This window comes from Bos javanicus, chromosome 3 (assembly GCF_032452875.1).
Source record: "Bos javanicus breed banteng chromosome 3, ARS-OSU_banteng_1.0, whole genome shotgun sequence".
NCBI classification, from domain to species: Eukaryota; Metazoa; Chordata; class Mammalia; order Artiodactyla; family Bovidae; genus Bos; species Bos javanicus.
In genome coordinates this window covers 60,647,461-60,672,121 of record NC_083870.1, presented here as the reverse complement: position 1 = coordinate 60,672,121, position 24,661 = coordinate 60,647,461, and positions in this window count along the sequence as shown.

Here is a 24,661-nt window from a genome sequence, read left to right as displayed (position 1 = left end):
GTTTTGGAAAAATTCTTACCTGACACAGCCACTGAGGGTCACTCCTTCTCCTCTACATTTGGGTGCATGCTCATGGGAAAATCTGGAAAGCCCTGAGTGTGGCAAGATGTTACAAACAGACTTCAAGATGGGAGAGGAGAGCAGGCAAGCATTCTATGCCCCTAGATCCCTCCATGAAGTTTCCTGCTCTGCCTGTTCCTCTGCTTACAGATGATCCTGCCTGTCCCAGTGTGAGCACATGTGGAGATGTTTGCTGACCTAAAAATAGGGTTAATAATAGTACCTCTGTCACCACAGGGTTGTTAGGATGATGAGATGAGATGAACTAGCTTAAACACTGAAAGTTCAGTGCTGACCACAAAGTGTTCAAGAAACAGCTATCATTGGGCTTCCCTGGTAGCTCAGCTGGTAAAGAATCTACCTGCAATGCAGGGGATCCCAATTCAATTCCTAGGTTGGGAAGATCCCCTGGAAGGGGACACAGCAACCCACTACAGTATTCCTGCCTGGAGAATCCCCATAGACAGAACAGCCAGGCAGACTGCTGTGCATAGGGTCACAAAGAGTCAGACATAACTAAGCACAGCACAGTACATAATTTATTAAGGTGAAATGTGCCTCTCTTGAACTTCTACTTACTGAGCCGTATTCCATTCTCTGCAGCAATGCAGAGTGGATCTGCTTCCTTTGCATGACAGCTCCTCAAAAATTTGAACCCAGATTCCTTCTCTATTCAAAACATCTGCCAGATACAAGATAACATGGAAGTCGACAGAGTAGCCTTGATCTAAGGGCTTGAGGTCTAATCTTCAATCAGTCATTCACTAGTTAGAGGCCCTCAGACAAATGCTTGCTTCCTCTGAAATTCAGATTCTCATCTGGGTCCCAAAAATAATTTATACACATCACAAGAGGCTATAGTAAGAGTAGAAGGAGAAAATACTAGCAGTGTCCCAGTATTGAAGTGGACCCTTAATAAATAACACTTTATTTTTTTGCCAGGAGTAAAAGAACCATGACTCAGTGTTTGACTGTGTTGGACAGTGACTGCTGGATGCGTTAGGAATCTATGAAGACAGGAGCAGAGCATTCAAATTCTCTTTTCATCTGTGAAGTATACCCATCCTTTGTCCCTTCCTGTTCTCTGTGGAGAGCACTCTCATGATGGCAGATTTGATATATTATCACTCCAGTTAACATTATTGCATTTTAACCAGGATGTATAATGGTAGCTATGGTTTTTCCAGTAGTCATGTGTGGATGTGAGAGTTGGACTATAAAGAAAGCTGGGCAAAGAATTGATGCTTTTGAACTGTGGTGTTGGAGAAGACTCTTGAGTGTCCCTTGGACCACAAGGAGATCCAACCAGTCCATCCTAAAGGAGATCAGTGCTGAGTGTTCATTGGAGGGACTGATGATGAAGCTGAAACTCCAATACTTTAGCTACCTGATGCGAAGAACCAACTCATTTGAAAAGACCCTGATGTTGGGAAAGATTGAAGATGGGAGGAGAAGGGGATGACAGAGGATGAGATGGTTGGGTAGCATCACTGACATGATGAGTAGGCTTCAGGAGTTGATGATGGACAGGGAAGCCTGGCGTGCTGCAGTCGTTGGGGTCGCAAAGAGTTGGGCATGACTGAGCAACTGAACTGAACTGATAATGGTAGCTATTGCCAGGACTGGAGTAGAATATTGGGGAATGTAGAGGACAGAACCTTGGGACAAAAAGAACAAAATTCATTATGTATAAGTCTGTGGATTGTAAACCTTCTTGTACATCAGGACCATCTGGATTCAGTAAGTTTAAGTAGACTCTTCCCCAGTGATGAAAATGGCAACCAAAATTTGAAAATCAACTTTCAAACTGATTTTCAGTGAGTAAGTCTTAAATATAGTTGTCCATTGGAGTCATCTGTAAAGCTTAAAATACTTAAACCCAGGCCTTATCTGCAGAGATAACTCCTGTTGGCTGGAGTGAAACCTGGGTATAGATGTTTTTTAAGTTCCTCAGGAGATTCTAATATTCAGCCAAAGTTGAAAATCATTTGTGGGTATTTTTCTGCACCCAACAAGGCTGAGATGAATGATCGGTGAGGATGAAGAAATACAATCCTCCCAAACAGCTGGACCCACCTGTCAAAGCCAAACTCCTTTTGAAAGAATGTTCCACCTCTCTGTTGTAAGTGGCATATTTATGGCCTTTTCCTCTGTTCATTGCCAGGCCTGAGACATAGACATGAGTGCTATGGAATAGCTGTTATGCTTCTCTACAGGTGGGTAAAATGCTTCTGAAATATAATTTTCAGAGCACAAGAAGGCAGAATGCATTATATAGGCATAAATTAGTACTAGTCATAATAATAATGAGGTTTCAGAAAGCACTTACTAAAAATGGTCTGACTTTCAAAAAGGCCAAAATAGTTTAATTTAAGGGTATATTACCACTTTCGTGTTGAGATCTGCTCGTGTGGTTTCTATTGGTGATAATTTTAGTTGAGAACTGTTATTCAGTAGGCGTGGTAATCAAATACTACATTTAAAGGGTGACTTAATAGTGGCCTACATATCAGTTGGGCAACATTCTACTTCCAAGGGTTATTCACCCACATTTCAAAGTTAAAAAAACCAAAATCAAGTCATTTCAAACTTTTCTAAATCCAAGTCAAGGATGTTTGCCCTTGTTCTTCTTCCTCCTTCTGAAATTTCCAAGGGAGCAAGACAGAAGAATGACATTTTTTTTGTTTTGTTTTTTAAGTTGAATGTCCTCTGTAAATGGGGCTCATTAGAACACAAGAAACAAACGCTCAAGGTAGCTTAAGTGCTGTGGGTGAGATGGGATCAGAAACTCAGGGATTTTTGTGATAACAAAGCAAGAATCTCAGTTGGGTAGGCTGGTCTCAAAAAATGAAAACAAGAACAAAAACAAAAAGGTGAACCAGCAGAAGGTCAGAAGAGAAGGCGTAATGAATCTGGCTTTGATGAGCCAAGCTAATTTGGGGACTGGATAGTTACTCAGTACCCAGTATTGTTCTGCAAGTTGGGTAATCTCTTCAGGTTGAATTCAGGCTGTGGTCATGTTCTTGGAAATCTCTTGGAAAAAGAGGCTTCTTACATTACCTTCAGCAAAGGGGCTCAAAGGGCACTGTCTATCCTAGAGCCGTATGTGGACTGGGAGAAAATGCCAGCCCAAAGTGAGCCTACTTAGGAGTCAGCTTCACTGACTTGTTCTCTTTCCTGTGAATATCTGCTTTTCCTTCATGTCTATTTTATTCTCCTCTCATTACAGACTTGCCAACCCATTCGAAAATAAATTGGACTGATTGGTTTGGCTAGTATTACACTGGTTATGGGGCTGAGACATTCACACCAGTGATTCCATGAATTACCTGCTAGCCTGCAGATGGGCTCCTTGGTCTAATTCTATGGCTCTCTTTGAACAAAGAATCCACCAGCCCTGTATTCTGAAGCTGGAAGCTGTGGATGAGGCAGAATCATCTAAAAAGGGAAGTTGGATCTAGCACGTACCATCTTGACATAACCTTTAAACTCTTAATATTCTTTTACTAATCCTGCTACTATTAACCATGATCACTATATCCTGTCTATGCCTTCAGCTTCTCATTATACATGAACTTACTGTCTGCCTTCTTTTTCTGTAAGTCTTTCATATTTTTTTTAGTCAACTGATTTTTTATTATTTGCAGTTGAAACTCTTGACAAAGAGGATTGTATTGGTTGAGTATGTAATTATTGGTCCTGTTTGGGGAAAGTCTCTTTAAGGTCACCTCTTAGGCTACTGGTCTTCCATGGTGGCTCAGACGGTGAAAGCATCTGCCTACAATGTGGGAGACCCGGGTTTGATCCCTGGGTCAGGAAGATGCTCTGGAGAAGGAAATGGCAACCCACTCCAATACTCTTGCCTGAAAAAATCCCATGGATGGAGGAGCCTAGTAGGCTACAGTCCATGGGGTTGTAAAGGGTCAGACCTGACTGAGCGACTTCACTTTCTTTCTTAGGTTACTAGTCAACCAATCAACTTGCCCCTTTGGGTCAGGTACTCTTCCTTGATCTGGTCAGTTGCATCCAACGCAGGATGGGGTATCACATGATCACCCATATGTATCTTAACATTTCTTCACTTACCTGGCATCACATAGAAGGAACACTCAGAAGAGAACTATAATAACCAGCGTTCTTATTTGTGGGCAAAAATATCCACTTAATTTAAGGTTGAAAAATGTTATAGTCAAAGGTATTAGACAACTTACAAAATCTCAAGTAGAACCAGAAAACCAGGCTTAGATGATTCACACTCAGGAACAGAGCAACCTGGAAAAATGCCCAATCACACTGGTCTGTAGAAAGACCATTGCTGACAACTGCTCAGCACCAAAGCCATTTGGTAGTAACCCCAGAAATTCCACCCTGGCTTCCCTAAAGGACCAGGTACCTCTGTCACTGAATTTACTTGGTGATCAAGTCTCACCTCTGGTGTGGCAGACTCATGGAGTTCATCACCACTTGCAAGTCTCACAAGACGGCATCAATTCAGCAGAAGTTAGATAATGTGTAAAGTCCTTGATACAAAGGAGTTGTGGAATTGTTAAGTTTTAGTTTTCCGTACCTCTGTGATTTAAGTATCAAACGAAGTCACTGTTCAGAATGGGTGCTGAAAAAGCCGAAATACAGAGTCCTCCACAGTAGAATTCTGAGTGTCAACATTCCAGTGTCTGTCATTCAGTCTACAAAGATCACTATAAAGAGTATCTTATTGGGTAAGCAGTTGTCCTTATTTGGGTAATGATCAGGGAAGTACTCTCTTTCCTTTTAAAAACGCAGGCTCTCTCCACTAGCCAAGCCGTACTTTCTTGTTCACTCATCCGTTTTTTAATGCCTTTGTTGAAATCTTTCCTCCATCCTTGGGAAACGCTTCTATTCCTCACCACAACCATGTGTGCAACCCCAGATTCCAAGAACCAGCGTATACCTCACTTCCCTAAGTAATATTATCATATTGTGATCACTCCTTCAATACAAAACCTCTCAGTCTTCCCTTTCAGTGAGTGATACTGATTTACAAGAATTTACTCTTTTTTTCATGTACATAGTACATTGTTCTTACAACCCTACTCTCACAAAGGAGTGACATGTAGAACTCATACAGTGGATATTTATCAAATAAATACTGATGATTTCAAACACAAATAAGAGGAAGAAGAAAATTCCTTTTTAGAGTTAACAGGAGACTAGAACATTTCAATTTGCCTGAAATCAAATTTATTCAATCCACATTAAAATCTTTCATATGTCTTAGAAACTTAGGAAAATACATTAGCATTGTGCAAATTCAAGACAATTAACAGAAACACAGTAAAGTGGCCTGCCTTTTCAGAGGTTCCTGACAACATCCAGGAAATTGTTTGGGAAAGGAAAGGGGATTGAATGAGGATGAGAAAGGAGTTTGGGGAAGGGGACAAAATAGTGATACTCATGAGTCTGGGTAGATTTGGAAAGTGGTCCCATTCATGATAATACAACTGAGTCCTTAAACATGACAGTACACCTGAGAAATGTCAGTGTGCTGAACCCTTTTGTCAGACTCTTTCCAGGACTCAATACTGCAGAGGAAGAAGAAAAAAACACATATACATGTATAAAGGAACAAAGTGGGTCAATTCAACCAAAGTAAGGACAATGAGTCTACCTGCAATGCCGGAGACATGAGTTTGATCCGTGGGTTGGGAAGATCCCCTGGAAGAGGGCATGGCAACCCACTCCAGTATTCTTGCCTGGAGAATGCCCATGAACAGAGAAGACTGGCAGGCTATATAGTCCATGGGGTTGCAAAGAGTCAGACACGACTGGGCGACCAAGTTCAGCACAGCACAAGGACAATGAGAGGGGCTTCCCTGGTGGCTCAGATGTTAAAGAATCTGCCTGCAATGCAGGAAACCCAGGTTCTATCTCTGGGTCGGGAAGATCCCCTGGAGAAAGGGATATCTACCCACTCCAGTGTTCTTGCCTGGAAAATTCCATGGACAGAGGAGCCTGGAGGGCTACAGTCCACAGGGTTGCAAAGAGTCAGTCATGACTGAGTGACTAACACACACACACACAATGATGAGGACATGGACAGTAGCATCTATTAATATATTCTGTCCACGGCACCTAGCATTGAGACATATACCAGCAGATTAGTGCATATTGATTAGGTCATATACATAAAATGTGTTCTTTTTGTTCAGCAAGTGGAAAATGTTCTCCATAAACTAGGCTGAGCAGTAGAAAGTCATCCAATATGATCTGCTCATGCCTCCCTCATGCATATGCATCCTCACTAAACTCTTCCTGCTGTCACTGCTAAACCAGGCGCCCCTCTCCCACTCCACCTTCTCCAAGCCAGGCGCACCTGCTACCCCAGGCAGTGACTGCTGCTGCCACGTCTTGCTGCGTAATGCCATTGTCAACCTCCCTGCCTGGCGTGCCGTGCCATTCTCCTTCACTGGAGGAAGGAATGTTTAATTATTTTTAATCAGTGGACATGGCATCTTGCTAGACAGTGACACTTGGGGGATCCAACACCATCTGCCTTCCACCAGGCGCCAGCTGCTCTGGTGGATGTCGGCAGAACACCTTAGGACATGGCCTTCCGCTGCCAGGCGCCCGCGAGCGGCTGCCACTCGGCATGGTCTCCACCGGAGAGGCTGCCACTTGGGCTCATTCCCTGTCATGGCTCGCCTGTCACCCCTGCCACCCTCCCAGGGAGGCACTCCGCAGCCCCAGCTCCCAGAACATTTCCCAAGCAACCGGGGTGCCTGCCAGTAATCAGAGGGTGTCCAAATATAAATGTCACCTTAACCCAATGGCCACGGAGCCTTCATCACCATTAGTCAACCTAATGGATCTGCTGACTTCAGTTCCACCGAGAACCGCTACTGACTTCGCAGCAGGCCAACCCCTGGAGAGCAAGGGTCAGCCGGCTGCCTTGAGAACAGAGAGAAAAAAGGGAGAGATGTGCGTCTCGGAGTTATCACGGAGCTGTCCAGGGTGAGCCATGCCCTCGCCAACGCGCTCCCGATTGTCTGTGCTCTTCAAGCTCCTGTCACAGACCTGTCCCTTCCACCACCTCCCCAAGACAGTTTCCGGAGCTCTCACTGCCGCGCCAGCGCTTTCAGTCCTGCACAGCACGTTTCGTCGTCGGCCGCAGATGCTGCAGCAGCCCCAGCGCGGCCTCTATTGGGAGCGCAGGCCACCTCCTACCGAAAAAGTCGGCTCCGCTCCCAGCTTAATTCCTCCACTGCAAACCGCGGCCCCGGGTCCTTTTCACCCCTACCCTTTTGAGGGACGTTGTAAGGAGCCAAAAGTCGCGGCTCCAACCTCGGTCTTATTTTCATGCAAAGTGAAAGAGCGCAGCCGCCGGGTACTTACTGAAGGGGAGATAAAAGCCCCAGCTGTGCCTTCTCCCAGAGTCAGTTTCACCTCCAGCAGGAAAGCAAACTGTTCTGGTGCCTGGGGGACAAGACGGAGCCTCACACTTTCATCCAGAGAGGGACAAAGAGAAGATCAGGTGCTGCACCTGCCAGAACAGGGACGTGTGAAATGTGATTAACCCGGGAAGGGGCCAGACAGAGCCCGGCTGGGGCCGCTCCTGTCCCTGGGTGTTTCCCAGGGTCAGAAGCAGGAGGAAGAGTAAACAAAAGCATTAAATAAATATTTTTCCATTTAACCCGGGTGTTAATACAGATTTTCACAACCTCGACAGCACTGACTAAATCGATAGCACAGCATCAGCCTAAATAATGAAGGAAGTGGTGTACATCTGTTGGATTCTCTGCTTTTTGTGAAAAGACAGGAGGCTTGTGGGAGCCAGATGGGGAACGGAGGTGAGAAGGGGAAGAGGTTCCAGAAGGAGCAAGCTAGTCACACTGTACCCGCTGTCCATCCCACACAGGGGAAACTTTCCCCAGCTCATCAGATAAACTTGCCTAATGTTATTTCTCAGGCTAAATACAAACCACTGGTGCCTGTAGAATTAAAGTCATCAATAGCTGAGCTCGCCTGCATTTACAGGAAGACACAAATAAAATCCCTACTGATATGCCCGTCAGAGTAGGAAGTTTTCTGTCCCTTTGCAGACAGACTCTCTGTAAGAGCTCTGTGTGGTAAATAGAGCTGCAAGTACATTTGTGTCTTTGTCTAAATAAGTAATGCCAAATTCATTTTCAAACAGTATGCTTTGGGCTGCATTCATTACTGTTAGGGTTTTGTTTCCACCCCAGCCCCCCTGCTTGGACAACTTGTCTCTGGTTAGAGGATAGATGCTGAAAACAGACAGTGTTTGAAATTGACTGCAGATGTATTAAATAATCACAAGAGAAATTCCAGTAAAAATAGAGTCAATTATCAAAAGATTAACACTTTCCTTTGTTCTGTTTGGAAAAAAAGGAAAAGCAAGGAGGGGAAGCAATTTTCAAGACAGGCACTGATGCTTTAAAAGGATTCTTCATAGGTGAATTATTTAATCCTTTGTGACTAAGGAAATGTTTGTGTGCACTGTGGGAGGGGGGAGTGAAAAAGAAAAAAAATGTACAATATTGAAAAGTAAAAATACAATATGTGGCACACTGAGAACATGTAAGTTAGAAGGCCTGTTGGGTGGTTGATACCTGAATCAATCTTGATTACTCTCCTATAGGAAGAATCTGCAGATATTTTCTCAAATATCCCTAAAGGATTAACATAATCAGCTATCAAGTGCCACTGCAGCTACTTCACAAAAATGCAGTTAAGGCGGCACTTATCTGGCAGTGGGAAACTCTGAGAGAAGGCACTTCACATATTAAGGTTTTAAATAGTATTTTTTAGGACCCTCTTGACTAAGCAAGAGCTGCTCTGGAGGTCGGAAGGGGTCTAGTATCTGCCCGTGATGTTCAGTGGGCTGTAGGGGAGAAGGATGTGTGTCTAAGCAGGTCGGGTGTTGAGGGATAAGGAGCAATTTGCCTCCAAGGAAGTTCCCTGGAGGGAGGAGTGGTTGACATGAACAGAGTCAGGCTTCCAGAAAAGCCAGCTCAAACAGGATTACCTTAGTTAGCAGACAGCTAAGAGAGTGGTTAATATTGACTTTCAAAATCAAGTGCCTGTGTCTCCCCGGGAAGCTTCCCCATGCAAGCTAAGCCTGATTTCTCTTGATCAATAACCCTCTCGTTCTGTATGACTCAACTCCAGCCACAGAGACTCTAAGAGGCCTTTGCACTAGGCAGAGCTCTCTCAGGCAGGAGAATCAATTGATTTGACTTAGTAGCACAGGCTGAAAGGGCCAATTCGCACAAGAAGGGTCTCTTGGATGGGCTGATGGTCCACAAGTGTGGCAGAAAAAGAACAGTCAGAGGGTCTTGGCTGAGCTGGGTTGGTCTGAAGTAGAGAGAAGGATGCCCTCAGGAGCAGAGGTTTACACTTGAACTACTTTCAAAGTTTGCCTACATTCACCTACTCTTTTTCGTTCTACTCATTTTATGAGCAATATATATTCTGAGTGATCATCATACATATTCTGTAATTTTTCACTGAGAAAAATAGCTTTTGCATTTCATACAGCTTCTAATTCCAAAATTAGTTCAACATCTCGCAGTGAATATAGAAATATATACCCTGTTCGGAGACATACTTAGGGCTGGTATTGATTTATGCTATATCATGATTTTAGTCTTATGGGATAATCACCTTGTCAAGGCTATATTTATTGTTGTGGCTATTAAATCACATTAATTCCTCGGCAATTACACAGAAGTAAAGCATCCACAAACTGCAGCAGTGACAGAATTCAGTTTTCATCCCTAAATAAACTCAATACAAAGATAGCCATGTCCTACTTTTTCAATGGCATTCCAACTTCTTTTTTTCTTTTCGCATATCTTACAGGAGCATTGAACTTGGAGTGCAGCCAGAGCTCTGCCATAGATTTGAACTCTGGTAGAAAAGCCCCTTGAGGGAGGAGCAGCGCGTTGGAGACAAGTGCTAATGGCAGCATAGCACAGAAGCAAATTGCCCATCAAATGGGACAGCTTAGTGTCGCAGAGCATTTGCAGGGAAAATAAAAAGGAGAAAGCAGAAATCATATAATACTGGCTGCCCTTGATTTAGGTTGCTTTCAGTAAACTAGTGTGGGAATGCGATTCTCTCTGGTGCTCAGGGAGTTTGTAATAACACTGTCCAGACCCAGCTTGCCTTAAAACTCCTATGGGTTTTAGCACTATGAAAGTGAGAATATGAGAGCTATGCAGTGAAGGGGTTTCTTACACTGGGATGTGAGTTGACAGGATCCTTCGGAAGATATGCACGAAGCTCACAACACATTCACACTGGATGCAAAAGTTGATCTCAAGACTGGAGGGACCCACGGGAGCAGGTGGCCCTGTGGAGCCTGGATCAGGCACCCCTGAGGGAGAAAGTGCTTCCCCCACTAACCCTCAGGGCCCTTCATTCTATCATATTTACAAAAGCAGCATTACCTTGTACCTAAGAATTCTGCCTCTAACAGGAAATATCTGGCTTGAAGATTGCCTACTCAGATCACTTGAAAGGACTCAGCTTGCTTTGTATTTTTAATAAAGTTTTCAGATAGGATTTCATCCAAACCGGCTCATCATCCTTCTGCTTTACATATTGATTTTGTCCTTAATTTGGGGCAGGCTTTAGCTTGATTGAAGCCCACACAACCACAAGACTTGTTTATATGCCTCTGATGCTCTTTATTTTTATGAATGCTAAACACCTTTCACCTATAACCTGTATCTTAGCTGAAGTCGCCAAGCCAACGATAAAGAATGGATGATGGGGAACAGGTATGGTGCACAAGGGTTGCTCTGGAGTCTAATTAGTATTGGTTCATTTTAGTCCAGTGAACTGTATCATGCTTAATAATGCACTAAGCTTTGACACCAGTAGAAATGACAATATGCTGTGCTTAGTCACTCACTTGTGTCTGACTCTTTGAGACCTCATTGACTGTAGGCCAGCAGGCTCCTCTGTCAGTGGGATTCTCCAGGCACGAATACTAGAGTGTGTTGCCATGCCCTCCTCCAGGGGATCTTCCCAACCCAAGGATCGAACCCAGGTCTCCAGCATTGCAGGCAGATTCTTTATTGTCTGAGCCACCAGAGAAACCCAAGAATACTGGAGTGGGTAGCCTATCCCTTCTCCAAGGGATCTTCCCGACCCAGGAATTGAAACAGGGTCTCCTCCATCACAGGCAGATTCTTTACCAGCTGAGCTACCAGGGAAGCCCCAGAAATGAGAATAAGTAAGTTTTAAAATGTAGATTCTGATACTGTAAAAACATACTAAAATAGTCTCAGAAATCTGAGGGGGGGACCCTCACTGAACCACCATGGGTTTTGTTAAAGAGAAAATGAAGAACTGCTAACCTCATGTAGCCAGCTCCTAATTTAATTGGTTCCTACTTTTTTTTTTCTTTTCTATTGTTTTGAAAAGAAGCATGGAACACCTGAACTGTAGGAGGCACGCTTTTGCTCTGCCTTCTATAATACTGACAGATGTCACAGAACTATTTTTATTTGTCACAGAACCCACAGAATGGGTTTGTATTTCCTTAAGTGGCTCTATCGTGATGGTAAAGTGCGTTTCCTTCACCATCTGACATGCCCACACGCCGCTCACCACCCTGCTACTCTGCTATACCCAGACATTTCTCCTAAGTCAACTTTCCTTTTCCACATCTCACCTCTTTGGGCTTTTATTATGCATATTTTTTAGGGTGCCCTAACTCCAAGGGCCTTTCTTCCCTCCTTGATGTTATGATAGATATATCACTGAACTGTCTTAATAGAAAGACACTAAAACAGACTTCCCCATCAATACGCCTCATAGAGTCAATGTAGCTTTTTATACTTATTATTCTTACCTATGTCATCATGTTAAAAGAATAGCTCTGAGCCAGTATCCCCAGATGTTATACTGCTCCTCATGTTCTCCAAAACTTCTTTCAAATCATTGACCTTAGAGACGGTGAATAAGGTTTGTCAATTTCCTTTCTCTGCCTCCTCGGTCCCCCTCTGTCTCTGAAATCTGACCCGTGTTGCTCTCCCCCTAACCTCTCTTTGTCCTGGTCTCTTGGGGCTGACATGGTCCTTCCTCTGCTTAATAATTTTTTCCCCACTTCTGCAGAAAGCAGATTGTAATGCACTGCTCTGGCATGCCATGTCTCTTATTCTTTCTCTCACCTACTTTTACATTTTTCCCACCTGTTTTTCTTGGTACTCAAGTTTTCCAGGAATTCCATGAAACTTTTCCTCAAGCTGTTCGAGCATGTATTCCTTCAGCCTGTCAAAAGACCCTCTCTAGGTGGGTTTTCCTCAAATCCCCAAGTACTTTTGCTAAACGAAACTGCTGAACAGCAGCTAATTTATCACTCTGTTATCACTATATTAGGGCAGGAGAGAGCCATAGCTAGAATGAATTATGGATCCTGCCGGTGTCCCATGCATCCTGTACGTCAAGGTAAGCAAATGCTGCCTGTGTTAACTGTCAGCCTCTGAAACAGCTGACATTTGTTATTTTAATTAATAGTTTACTTTGCTGAAATAAGCTTCTGTGAGGAGCTATGACTTTTTATTAAATCTTCACTGCAGCATTGTTTTCCCCCAGATTGGGAGACAAAAGCTAATTTTCAAAACTGCTTTACCCTGCAAGGTCACAGCCAACAGCTTGTGGGCACATGTCAGAGAAACATCTGCTTCTGTACCACAGATATAAGTAAAATTTGCTTTATTTTAAAATTTAAACCTACTTTTACTTGGAGGAAAATGATGAGTCAGTCATTAAAGAGCGATTAAGTGATGTTGATTAGGAAAGACTTTTTTAACCAGTCATTTTGTCTCACAACTGACGCTGAAATTTCTCCAACCTCAGCATTCTGCTTAGATGTTGCAGGGAACTGTGGTCACTGGCACATCTGTATCTGGACCAACTTGTCTTTTCATTAATGCAAATCATTATTATGTAATTACTCAGCCTGCAATGTAGAGATCATTGATTTCTTTTGCCCAGTAGCAATATTTTTAAGTCGCTGATGACAAAGAGAACTTGCAGGACAATCCAAACTGTACAAATTAGCTCCAGTTCAAGCAAGGCAAACTGACTTAAAAGATTACAACACTAACATAGTGCTGAGATTTTCTCTTTGCTTGGAAGAAATTAACCAAAGGATGTTGATTCTTTCGTGTTGTATTAAGTACTTTTGGAAACGCCTTTTGTTCATCAGATCTCTAAGACAAGAGTACTTAAGTATTCCCCCCGCCAGATTGGCTTGTGTTCTACCCTTCAAGCCTTAGGTCACATGTAAGCAGTAGTGATGACCTTGGGAAAAGGAGTCCCAGGTCCTAGACTGATAGCTGTTGTTTATTCCCTGTGGGATTCTAAGGTCTAGGGTCACTTAGAGCCTTTTTTCAGAGGCTTCCCAGGTAGCACAATGCTAAAGAATCTGACCTGCCAAGGCAGGAGACACTAGAGACCTGGGTTCAATCCCTGGATCAGGAAGATTCTCTGGAGTAGGAAATGGCACCCCACTCTAGCAAGATGCCTAGAGGGAAAGCCCCAAGAGGACTCAGGGAGAAGGCGGTCATCTGTAATCCAAGGAAAGAGGCCTCAGGAGAAGCCAAATCTGCCAACACCTTGACCTGTCCTTCCAGCCACCAGAACTGTGAGGAAACAAACACCTGTTGTAAGGCTTTCCACTTGCTTTATGGCAGCCTGAGCAGCCCAACAGAGAGACTGGCAGATGAGAGGCAGAGAAGGACTCCTTCTTCCCTTGCTTGCTCTTCCCATCAGTGTCACCCTAGCAGGGCCCCACCACCCCACAGCAGGCTTCTCCCAGGCTCCAGACCTTTCACTGAAGCCCCCAGGACCAGCTGCCTCATGGCTCAGGATAACTCCCTGTCATCCAGATTTGAGTCTCACCTGCCCAGGGCCCCTTCCAAATTTCCAGTTTCTGGTAACTCCAACCCCTTCCTTCCCTGTGTTCTACCAGCCTCAGGAGTGGTAGGTTTTCCTGCAGTTACCATCTTTGTTTGCTTCTTCCATCCTTCACCCTTCAACAGGTCTGCCAGCTCCCACCCCTTGCCCCAGCATAAATCAGCACTGATCTGGCTAGATGGTCAAAAGCTAGAGCTACTGAAACAAGGACACTGAGCAAAGAAGATATTTGCTATGAGAAGGTCTGCATGCATTTTCTGTTGCTACTGTAATACCACAGATTTGGTGGTTCAAAACAACACAATTACTTACAGCCCATAAAACAGAAATCAGACCCAGGTCTCTAGGCTAAAATCAAGATGTGAGCAGGCTGTGTCCTTTCTCTAGGCTCTAGGGAAGAATTTCTTTCCTTACCTTTTCCATCTTCTAGAGGCTGATTCCTTCCTCCATCTTCAAAGCCAGAAAAGTCACATCTCTCCCACCTGCTGCCTTCTCTCTGGTTCTGTACACTCTGTAAATGTTCTGTTTGTCATGCTTTACATGATCAGACTGAGTCCTCCTATATAATCCGGGATAATTTCATCTCAAGGTCCTTAACCTTAAACATATTTGCAAAGCCCTTTGCCACATTAAGGGGCTGGCTCAGATGGTAAAGAATCCACCTGCAATGCAGGATTTTCAGGTTTGATCCCTGGGTCGGGAAGATCCCCTGAAGAGAATGGCTACACACTCCAGTATTGTTGCCTGGAGAACCGCATGGACAGAGGAGCCTGGCAGGCTATGGTCCTTGCGGTCGCAAAGAGTCAGACACAACTGAGCAACTAACAGTTGCTAGTTCAGTTCAGTCGCTCAGTCGTGTCCGACTCTTTGCGACCCCATGAACTGCAGCATGCCAGGCCTCGCTGTCCATCACCAACTCCCAGAGTTCACTCAAACTCAGGTCCATCGAGTCAGTGATGCCATCCAGCCATCTCATCCTCTGTCATCCCCTTCTCCTCCTGCCCTCAAACTCTCCCAGCATCAGAGTCTTTTCCAGTGAGTCAACTCTTCACATGAGGTGGCCAAAGTACTGGAGTTTCAGCCTCAGCATCATTCCTTCCAATGAACACCCAGGACTGATCTCCTTTAGAATGGACTGGTTGGATGTCCTTGCAGTCCAAGGGACTCTCAAGAGTCTTCTCCAACACCACAGTTCAAAAGCATTAATTCTTCAGCACTCAGCCTTCTTCACAGTCCAACTCTCACATCCATACCTGACTACTGGAAAAACCATAGCCTTGACTAGACGGACCTTTGTTGGCAAAGTAATATCTCTGCTTTTTAACATGCTATCTAGGTTGGTTATAACAACTTTCCTTCCAAAGAGTAAGTGTCTTTTAATTTCCTGGCTGCAATCACCATCTGCAGTGATTTTGGAGCTCCAAAAATAAAGTCTGACACTGTTTCCACTGTTTCCCCATCTATTTCCCATGAAGTGATGGGACCAGATGCCATGATTTTCATTTTCTGAATGTTGAGCTTTAAGCCAACCTTTTCACTTTCCTCTTTCACTTTCATCAAGAGGCTTTTTAGTTCCTCTTCACTTTCTGCCATAAGGGTGGTGTCATCTGCATATCTGAGGTTATTGATATTTCTCTCGGCAATCTTGATTCCAGCTTGTGCTTCTTCCAGGCCAGTGTGTCTCATGATGTACTCTGCATATAAGTTAAATAAAAAGGGTGACAATATACAGCCTTGATGTACTTCTTTTCCTATTTGGAACCAGTCTGCTGTTCCATGTCCAGTTCTAACTGTTGCTTCCTGACCTGCATATAGGTTTCTCAAGAGGCAGGTCAGGTAGTCTGGTGTTCCCATCTCTTTCAGAATTTTCCACAGTTTATTGTGATCCACACAGTCAAAGGCTTTGGCATAGTCAATAAAGCAGAAATAGATGTTTTTTTTCTGGAACTCTCTTGCTTTTTCGATGATCCAGTGGATGTTGACAATTTGATCTCTGGTTCCTCTGCCTTTTCTAAAACCAGCTTGAACATCTGGAAGTTCACGGTTCTTGTATTGCTGAAGCCTGGCTTGGAGAATTTTAAGCATTACTTTACTAGTGTGTGAGATGAGTGCAATTGTGCAGTAGTTTGAGCATTCTTTGGCATTGCCTTTCTTTGGGATTGGAATTAAAATTGACTTTTTCCAGTCCTGTGGCCACTGCTGAGTTTTCCAAATTTGCTGACATATTGAGTGCAGCACTTTCACAGCATCATTTTTCAGGATTTGAAATAGCTCAACTGGAATTCCATCTCCTCCACTAGCTTTGTTCGTAGTGATGCTTCCTAAGGCCCACTTGACTTCACATTCCAGGATGTCTGGCTCTAGGTGAGTGATCACACCATCGTGGTTATCTTGGTCATGAAGATCTTTTTGTACAGTTCTTCTGTGTATTCTTGCCACCTCAACAGTAGCTAACTCGCCACGTAAGGTAACATAGTCACAGGTTCCTAAGATTAGGGTGTGCATATCTTTGCAGGCCACTCTGTCTTCCTAGGGTCTTTCTAGCTTCTGTCTAATCTCCTTCTTTCTTTTTGACATAACTACCACAACTGAAAGTTTTGACACTTGGAAGCCTGTCTATGTGCTATGAGGGGTCAGGGGAAACACCAGTTCCTGTGATCTGGTTCCGGTTTGTGATAATAATGGTGTGGTGATTTTATACCAGGTTGAGGTGCTTCCACTGAACCTCAATTTTCTTACTTAAAAAATGGAAAGATTGATCCTAAAGATACCAGCTAGCTCTAAAATATTAGGATTTCAAGAAAAGAGTATGAGAGACAAACACCATTATGACCCTAAGAAAGAAGAGTTTAGAAAACAAAGCAGGCTGGTGAGTAGCAGACACTGACATGAGGGGCACGGATGTCAGTAATTTCTTGCCCCGCTCCCACCGGAGGCACTGACCAAGGGCTTTCCACTCAAGCTTTCTCCCTTCTGCTCTGATTGCTTCTGAACAAAGGTGACCCACTGCCCATCCAGTTCTTGGAATGGAAAGACAGAGGCCCCTTCTCCTGCAAGGCTGTGTTTGCATTTGTCGGCAGCTACAGTTTCCAAGACTGAAACCCTCCTTAAGGCTAAGGAGTTAAACTGAAGCACCTCCTCAGAGGCCACTCTTACAAGGTAAGGACTCAGAAGAGGGGACAGAGGGACAGAGTGGAGTCAGCTAGTCAACCTTTTTTTTTTTTTAGAAATACCAGTGAAAATATAACTAATTCCATGAAAGATTTTTAGAGTCATTCCAAAACTTAATACCACTCCATCTTTACTTATGAAATTAAGTGCTTTCTCTAAATGTTATGCCAAGTATACTTTTATCTCTGGACTTTTGAAGAACTGTTTGGCCTTGAAACATGGCGAGGGCATTTCAAAGCCCATGATGCTGGATTTCCTGGGGGAAGGCAAAGCCTTACCACTCGGGAGCTGTTCACACTGGGGCTTTTTCATCACCAAAAGGCAGCTCGATGCAAGGATCTTTGCAGTTTATGTCTCAATATCCCTCGAGTGTGTACGGATGTGGAAGACGTTAAGTACTGGAAGAAAAAGAAAAACATGGTTTTCTCCCTGAACTATGGTAGGTTTTGCACATATTTCCTTTTTTTTTTTCTTAGGGATTTGTATTTTTTAGTGTCAGGTTTCATTTCGGAAGGCATTGGGGCTGGCTCTGTGATGATTTATTTGTGTGGAAGAGGGAGGTTATTGGTTTTTCCTCATTGATATGTAGGGCCCCTTGCAGAGAAATATTTTTAGAAACATTTTTATTTCTCTTCATATTTTTTCCAGTTACGGTGCATTTGCTTCCTTTGGGGGTCGGCTGCCTATATCCCTTTGGTGTGCAAAGTGAGAAAAGAAATATTTAAACCACAGAAAGCTTTGTAAGCCCCTGTCACAACATCGTGTTCATAGGTGTCATCTGATGGCTTCTGGAGGGGTCCAGGGCTTCTCTGTGAGGCGGTGCAGCTTCTGTGGACGGTGAGGCTGACCTGTGAAGCCGGAGAACACACTCCTATTCTCTTGTACTGTACACATTCATGGATGAGCCGCAGTGTTGACAGGTCTGATTTCCTTTCTGCCACAGTCAGCTCTATTATCCTGCCTCAGGCTTGAACCTGCAGCAGATGAATCTTGTATTCGCTCTGCCTGAGGCCTTAACCTGCTGCTCTTCCCTTCATCCTTTATTGGTTCCTTCCTCGTGCCACCTGTTTGTCTCATCTGGCACTGTAAGAAGGAATTCCTCCACCTCCTTATTCCCCCTCCTAGTATTAAAAAAAAGATCCCAGGTGGCTTTCTCTCACCTTGTGTGTGTTTGAATCTGCCCCAGCAGCTGTCGAGATGAGTTTTCTTCAGACACATGAATTCCAAAGCTGATTTCCATTTGTTCTAAGAGAACAAACCTGGCTGCAAGACGTCAAAAGGCACTAGAGTACTCTGTACACACTTAAAAGAACAATTTGCAGACAGAAACGGTGATGCGTCCAACACCAATGGCATTGAAAGCCAAAGGCCCTGGTAAAAATCTCTTTTTAAGTAGAGACTTGAAGAAGAACTCATATTGAGGCCAACAAACACCATCCTGCCACTCAGAATACTTTCTCAAAGTGGAGCCCACATCTCTTGTTATAGGATTGTATCATACAATCTGGTGGCCACTTGCCATGTGAAGCTATGAAGCACTTGAAATGTAGCTGGTCCAAGCTGAGCTGTGCTGTAATCACAAAACTCATGCCAGATTGTGAAGTCTATGTATGGAAAGAGATGGATGTGAACTATCACACTGATTTTTTTTTTTAACATTTGATTACATGTGAAATGAAAATATTTGATTCTGTTGGGTTAAATAGAATGTGCTTCTTAAAATTAATTACATTTTTCAATGCAGCAAATAGAGACTTAAAATTACATAGTCCCTATTCTGTTTCTATTGGGTATTGCTCTTCTAGAACTTGGTTGAGGAATGACACTTGAGATTTTTGTTTTTCTGACACTCTGGGAAGAAATTTTAAAACACCAAAACTGAAGTGTATTCTTATTATTTAGTTTCTTTTCAAGACATGACATGGAAACAGTTTCCATGAACAAAAACATGACAGTTTTTGTAAAATTTAGACATATTATTTTTAATGAACTTAGTTAGCCTCTGTAAATAAAGCCATTTTTATACACTGGCTTTTTCTTAATCAAATATTTTGGCTTTTTCCTTCATACACTGCCTATTTATCCAGCAAGCTCAGTCTGTTTTGAAATGATTTTAACATTTATGAGGTGCTCCCAGTGTGTATAAGAACTTATAAAATAGTGTCCTTCCTGCCCTTGAGGAGAATATACTCCTAATGAAAAAAAAAACTGGCAAAGTCAAACTCATTTATAGAACTTTAATAGACCAAGGTTTAAGTGTTAAAAGGAAGCAAAGAGTGTGGTATAGATTACATTTTCATCATGTTTTATACGTTTTTTGAGAGTGATTTTTGTAACAAAGTTTAAATGAAAGGAACACAATGGCTTCACTGCTGGGTGATGAAACCCCATTGGCACAAATCACAGATTTGTGAGCTCCCATAAGATATTCTCCAAGATTTGAAAAATATTAATAGTGGGCATTTATTAAGTACTTAATATATTACCAGGTACTAGTAAATGCTTTACATATGAGATCTCATATAATATTGACAAGAATTATGTGAAGCAGAAACAAAATTTATGCTCATGTTACAGATGGGGAAACTGAGGCATGGAGAGGTTAAATTATACAAGGTCACACAGGTAATGAACATGAAGAAAAGATTAACCAACACAGGCATGCTGGCTGCTAAGGCTGGCTTTGAACTCTGTGTTGCACTCTCATTGCTATGATGTAGATAATTCATGATGATCACTCCATCCTGGTTTTATCTGCTACACTTCAAAGGCCACCTTGAAATTGAGGGACTATCTCTCTAAGTTTTGCTTTCATCTTGATTTTATCCCACCACTATTTTTATCAGGTATTAATAAGTGACAAAACTATGTGCCTTAGTTTCACCTTATTTTTCTTTGCATTAATACTGACCCTAAAATAACTAAAACACAAGATACAAGGATACAAAGATGTGACCTACATAATCCATCAAGTATCTAGCATTTTCTGAAAGTACTTTCTTTGCAACTTTTCATGAACACAGGGCAAATTTTACCCTTGTTCATGGATTTCTATAGAGAACCCATTTGCATATCTGAAGAAGGAATGTGGCTTTTAATGATCTTAATGGAAACTAGAAATATATCATTTTCCTGATAAGTTGTCATTTTGGATGTTCATCTTCCTGGCACCAGAATACAAGCATGTAAATCTACGAACTGCCTCCTGTCATTAACGAAACTGATGTGACATTCCCTGCTTTTGCAGCCTGTTCCCACACCTGATTTTTGTACTCTACATGCTGATTTGAGCTCTTTTTCCCTCTCTGGATTTTTTATCTTAAAAGCTAATTTTCAATGTTAGCCCATAATAATTCATGTACCTCTCAACACAAAAGCACATTATTTACAGATTAAACTCTCTAGTTGATCCAAGGATTCTTTCCAAACAAGCTTTTGAACTACCTTGTGAAATCTTCAGCAATATTCCTGGAACCTTCTGACATTATGCTTAATTAAGGTTTACATATTAATATTGAACAATAAAATGAGGACAGCATTATAACGCAGAAAAAATAGAACCGAAGTAATTAGTAGCGATACTTGTTCATTGAATTGTATCATTGCACATGTGTGTCCTTGCCAATTTATAATTTTTCAAGTTATTAATTATAGCTTCTGAAGCAATATATTTAAAATACCTAAGGAACCATCTCCTAAACGTCCCTAGATTTAATGAAAAGCTAAGGCAATGATTATTGCCTTAAATAGCAGCAGAGATGCTTCCCAACCTTCAAGAAATCAGTTCATCTCTAATTTCTCTTGTTTATGAACAGCAACTATTACTTCTCACTTTTTAAATGAAGTTCATTACCAATAAATAATATAACTTTGCTTTGTTTAAATATTCCTTACAACTCAGATGGGATTTTTCCTTGTCTCCAGACTGCTTCTTCTTTTTTTTTTTTTTAATGAGGAAAACGGTACCATATTTTGCATGATTAAACTATTAATATAAAACCTGAATGATATATTAAAAACAGGCAAGTTGTTTAAAAAAATGTGCTTGCAAGTGGGGGAAAAAAAAAACAAGGTGTGTGAGAGACATAAAAATTACTTTACACATGTCCTTCAAAAAAGTTTAATACATAGTCAGGTCACATTACTGCACATCAAATTCTCTAGGTCTCTGGCTGCCAGTAGCAATTATCTGTAAAAGAACATGTTTTCCCCGGTGACTCGCTATCGGGAATTTTTGAGTATACCTAAGCATAGCCTTGAGCAAAACTCCTACGGGGCATATTTGGAATACAGGATTTCATTTGGATGCAATATCAAGGTTTCAGTGCAATATGTCTATCTATATATTTTTACATCTGTTTTAACATATTGATGTGTTTATCTGTTGGCTTTAATTACATGATATAAGTATATATAAATGTAAATAGTACTCCTGAGCTTCCACTCAACTTTTGTCATGAGGTATACAAATATATTTCCCTTGATGCCTGGATGATTTTATATTATAATGATGTCTCCTGCATTTTTGTGATTACTTTGCCAAGAAGGTGTTGAATATTTGCAGATGGCTGAGGCATCGAGTCTCATTCTATCTGACCAGGCTGCATCTCACTCTGTTCCAGTGATCAGTGGGGTCTCAGCTAGTAAAACCTTTTGTGTCCATCCCAATCCTGTCCCAATTAATGATGACATTACCTTTTAAAGGCAGTTAAAGTATGAGCTCAAATGCTTCAAAACATTGCCAGGCTGTTTTGTAGAACCACCAAGAACTGAGAAAATGAATGTTTTCAATTGAGATGCATTGCTGCTGCTGCTGCTGCTGCTGCTAAGTCGCTTCAGTCATGTCCGTGAGATGCATTGCGGACTCAAAACAAATTCAAATCTTCCAAGGTTTAAGTGTAATGCTACTGTCCTAAGAGTTTCAGGCATTAAGTGTGCACACAAGCAAGTCAATACTGGAGTGCCTACTGGCTTAGAAGTTGGAAAGGATCAAACACGTACCACTGGCTCCAAACAGGCAGGCAAAAACAGGGCTTTTTCTAAAAATTAGCTTCAGTGATCAGCCTAATCTTAGCAAGCTTAGTAGTGTGTGGCAAGCCCTTCTCTACATTTGAGGAATTGAGCTAACTGAAATGAAATAATTCACTTTACATCTGTTTTCAAATGTCCTTTGAAATGTTTTCTGTCCTTCCTCTGAGTCTCTGCCAGCTCATTCAAGGTGGCCTCAAGAGACCACAGTCCCCCAAGAACGGTGATGAATGTGTTGTCGAGTTACTAAGGCAGTTCATTTGTAAATAGATCACTGATGCATCCTGACATTGGAGAGATAGACCTGGGTCAGGTGAGCAAGTAGGGTTGCTTTACATCCTGACCCTGGTGAGGTAGACCTGGCTCGGGTGAGCAAGTAGGATTGCTTTAAGTTTGGAATTAGGCCACCTGTCCACCCAACTTAGTTGATGGGAAATTAAAAAGGGTCTGACTTATCAACTCTTCAACATAGGGACTTTCCCAGGAGATTTATGAAGGATGAGAATCTGGTATGTATGTTTATGGGCAGCCTGGGGTTTATCGAGCATATACTACCTGAGAACTTCAGGTGATCATTTACTTAAAAAAAAAAAATTAGAGCCTGAGTGCTTCCTGCAAGTCCACCCACATTATTAAGGCAAAGCTGGAGAACATCAGTTTTTAATCTAATACATTAGGTTTAATGTTTGCAAGGGCCATGTAAACCATTTGGGATTTTTATAGAGCCATATGCACTTTTATTACTGCAAAAGACAACACTGTTACAGTCATGATAAATAAAATTATGTGCAGGTCTTTGCAGCCTGGGCAACTCAGTGGTACTGTATTTTAACTTCTGTGGCCACAAAATGTAAATGAAGTTGAAACAGCAGAAATTTTCATCTTTTCTACTTGTAATAATTCTCACAGAATCATGAATGCCTTTCTTCCTCCTTCCTGGATCTCTCCAAATAGATCCCATTTATCTGATTGGATTTCTGTCCCATCTTTCTACATATTACAGCTAATTAGTACCCCCTGATGAGAAACAGTCCACTGATGGAAAAAGCAGTTAGATAAGATCTGCATTAACAAATGTAGTTCATTTAATATCATTTGTGCTGCTGCATTATTAATAATATATAATTACCCTGCACAGGCTGGAAGGGGAGAATAAAACTGTTCTTTAATTTCTTGGCCTTTGCCGAGAAACAGTATATTAGAGAGAATAAAACAGTATTGGACTATCGGTCGCCATTCGTCATAGAGCTGCATGTGTCACACAATTTTATTAACTTTGGTTCTAGCTAGAATTTCTATATTTCAACACAATCGCAGACTATCCAGAGACAACCATTTTGTGGAACTTTGAAAGCTTCTTATTTCAGAACGTTAAATTGGGAGACCCGACCGACGATTGGCAGAGCGTTGAGATTTTCAGCTTGTTGTTGAGAGTATTTCACTGCAGTAGATGACGATGCAGTAGATGGCCACAATAGTAGTCACTGTGGTCAGTAACTAACACTCACGAAGTTTAACACAAAGGAAGAAATGGACTTCATTCTCCCCATGCTCTGAATCAGGGTGAGCTGGCTAGATAGGGATGCTGGCAGAAAGCCTGCGGTAAAATAATAAAACAAGCAGCGGTGACAGCATCAGAAGAAGAATGGCCTGCATTGATCAAATGCCTGCTTTATGCCAAGTTTTACGCTAAACCTTTACGTTCCCATAGCCATCCCATGCTGGGGTTACTCATTTTATGGCAGAAGTCATCCAAATCTGGCAAGATTTCACATGCCACGTTGAAATAAAAGGCTCCAGAAGAGAGGCCGCACTTTCTGCAATTTTCTTTGCTGTTGCATCCTACCTTGTGAAGCCGAGCCTCTCCGAACACGGTCTGCCAGATGGGGCAGTGTAAACACAAGCAGAGCTGCTGTAAGTACGTTTGTTTGCACAGGTGAGGTGGGCCGGGGATGTAGGGCTACCGGCTGGCTCAGGAAACCGTGGATCTTCACATTCCAGGTCTATACCCGAAACAAGGAGGGAGTAGGGAAAGGATGGATACAGAACTGAACATTTGGGACATGCTTATTTTTTCCAATTAAAGTGACACGTAAAGTGTTCTGTTTCATCCATCAGGCCATATATTCATTCATCAAATATTTCCTGAGTTCCTACTACACCAGACACTTGAAAGGGGAATGTTTCCTTAAAAGAGGAATTCAAAATATTAAATGATGAATAAGAACACCTCTGTGGTCATGGACACCTCACATGCTTATTGTAAAAATAGGCACACACAAAGCATTATGGCAATTTGATATGTTCCAGTAAAAACATGCTCACAAAGAAGGGAATGATCAACGTGACCCAAGTAGGTCAAGGAAGGTTTGCCAAGGAAACAGAATTCTTGATTCTTAAAGAATGAAACCTGTTTTCCAGGTAAAACTGGTGGAAACTTGTTTTCTCTCTTAATGGTGGTATTATCATT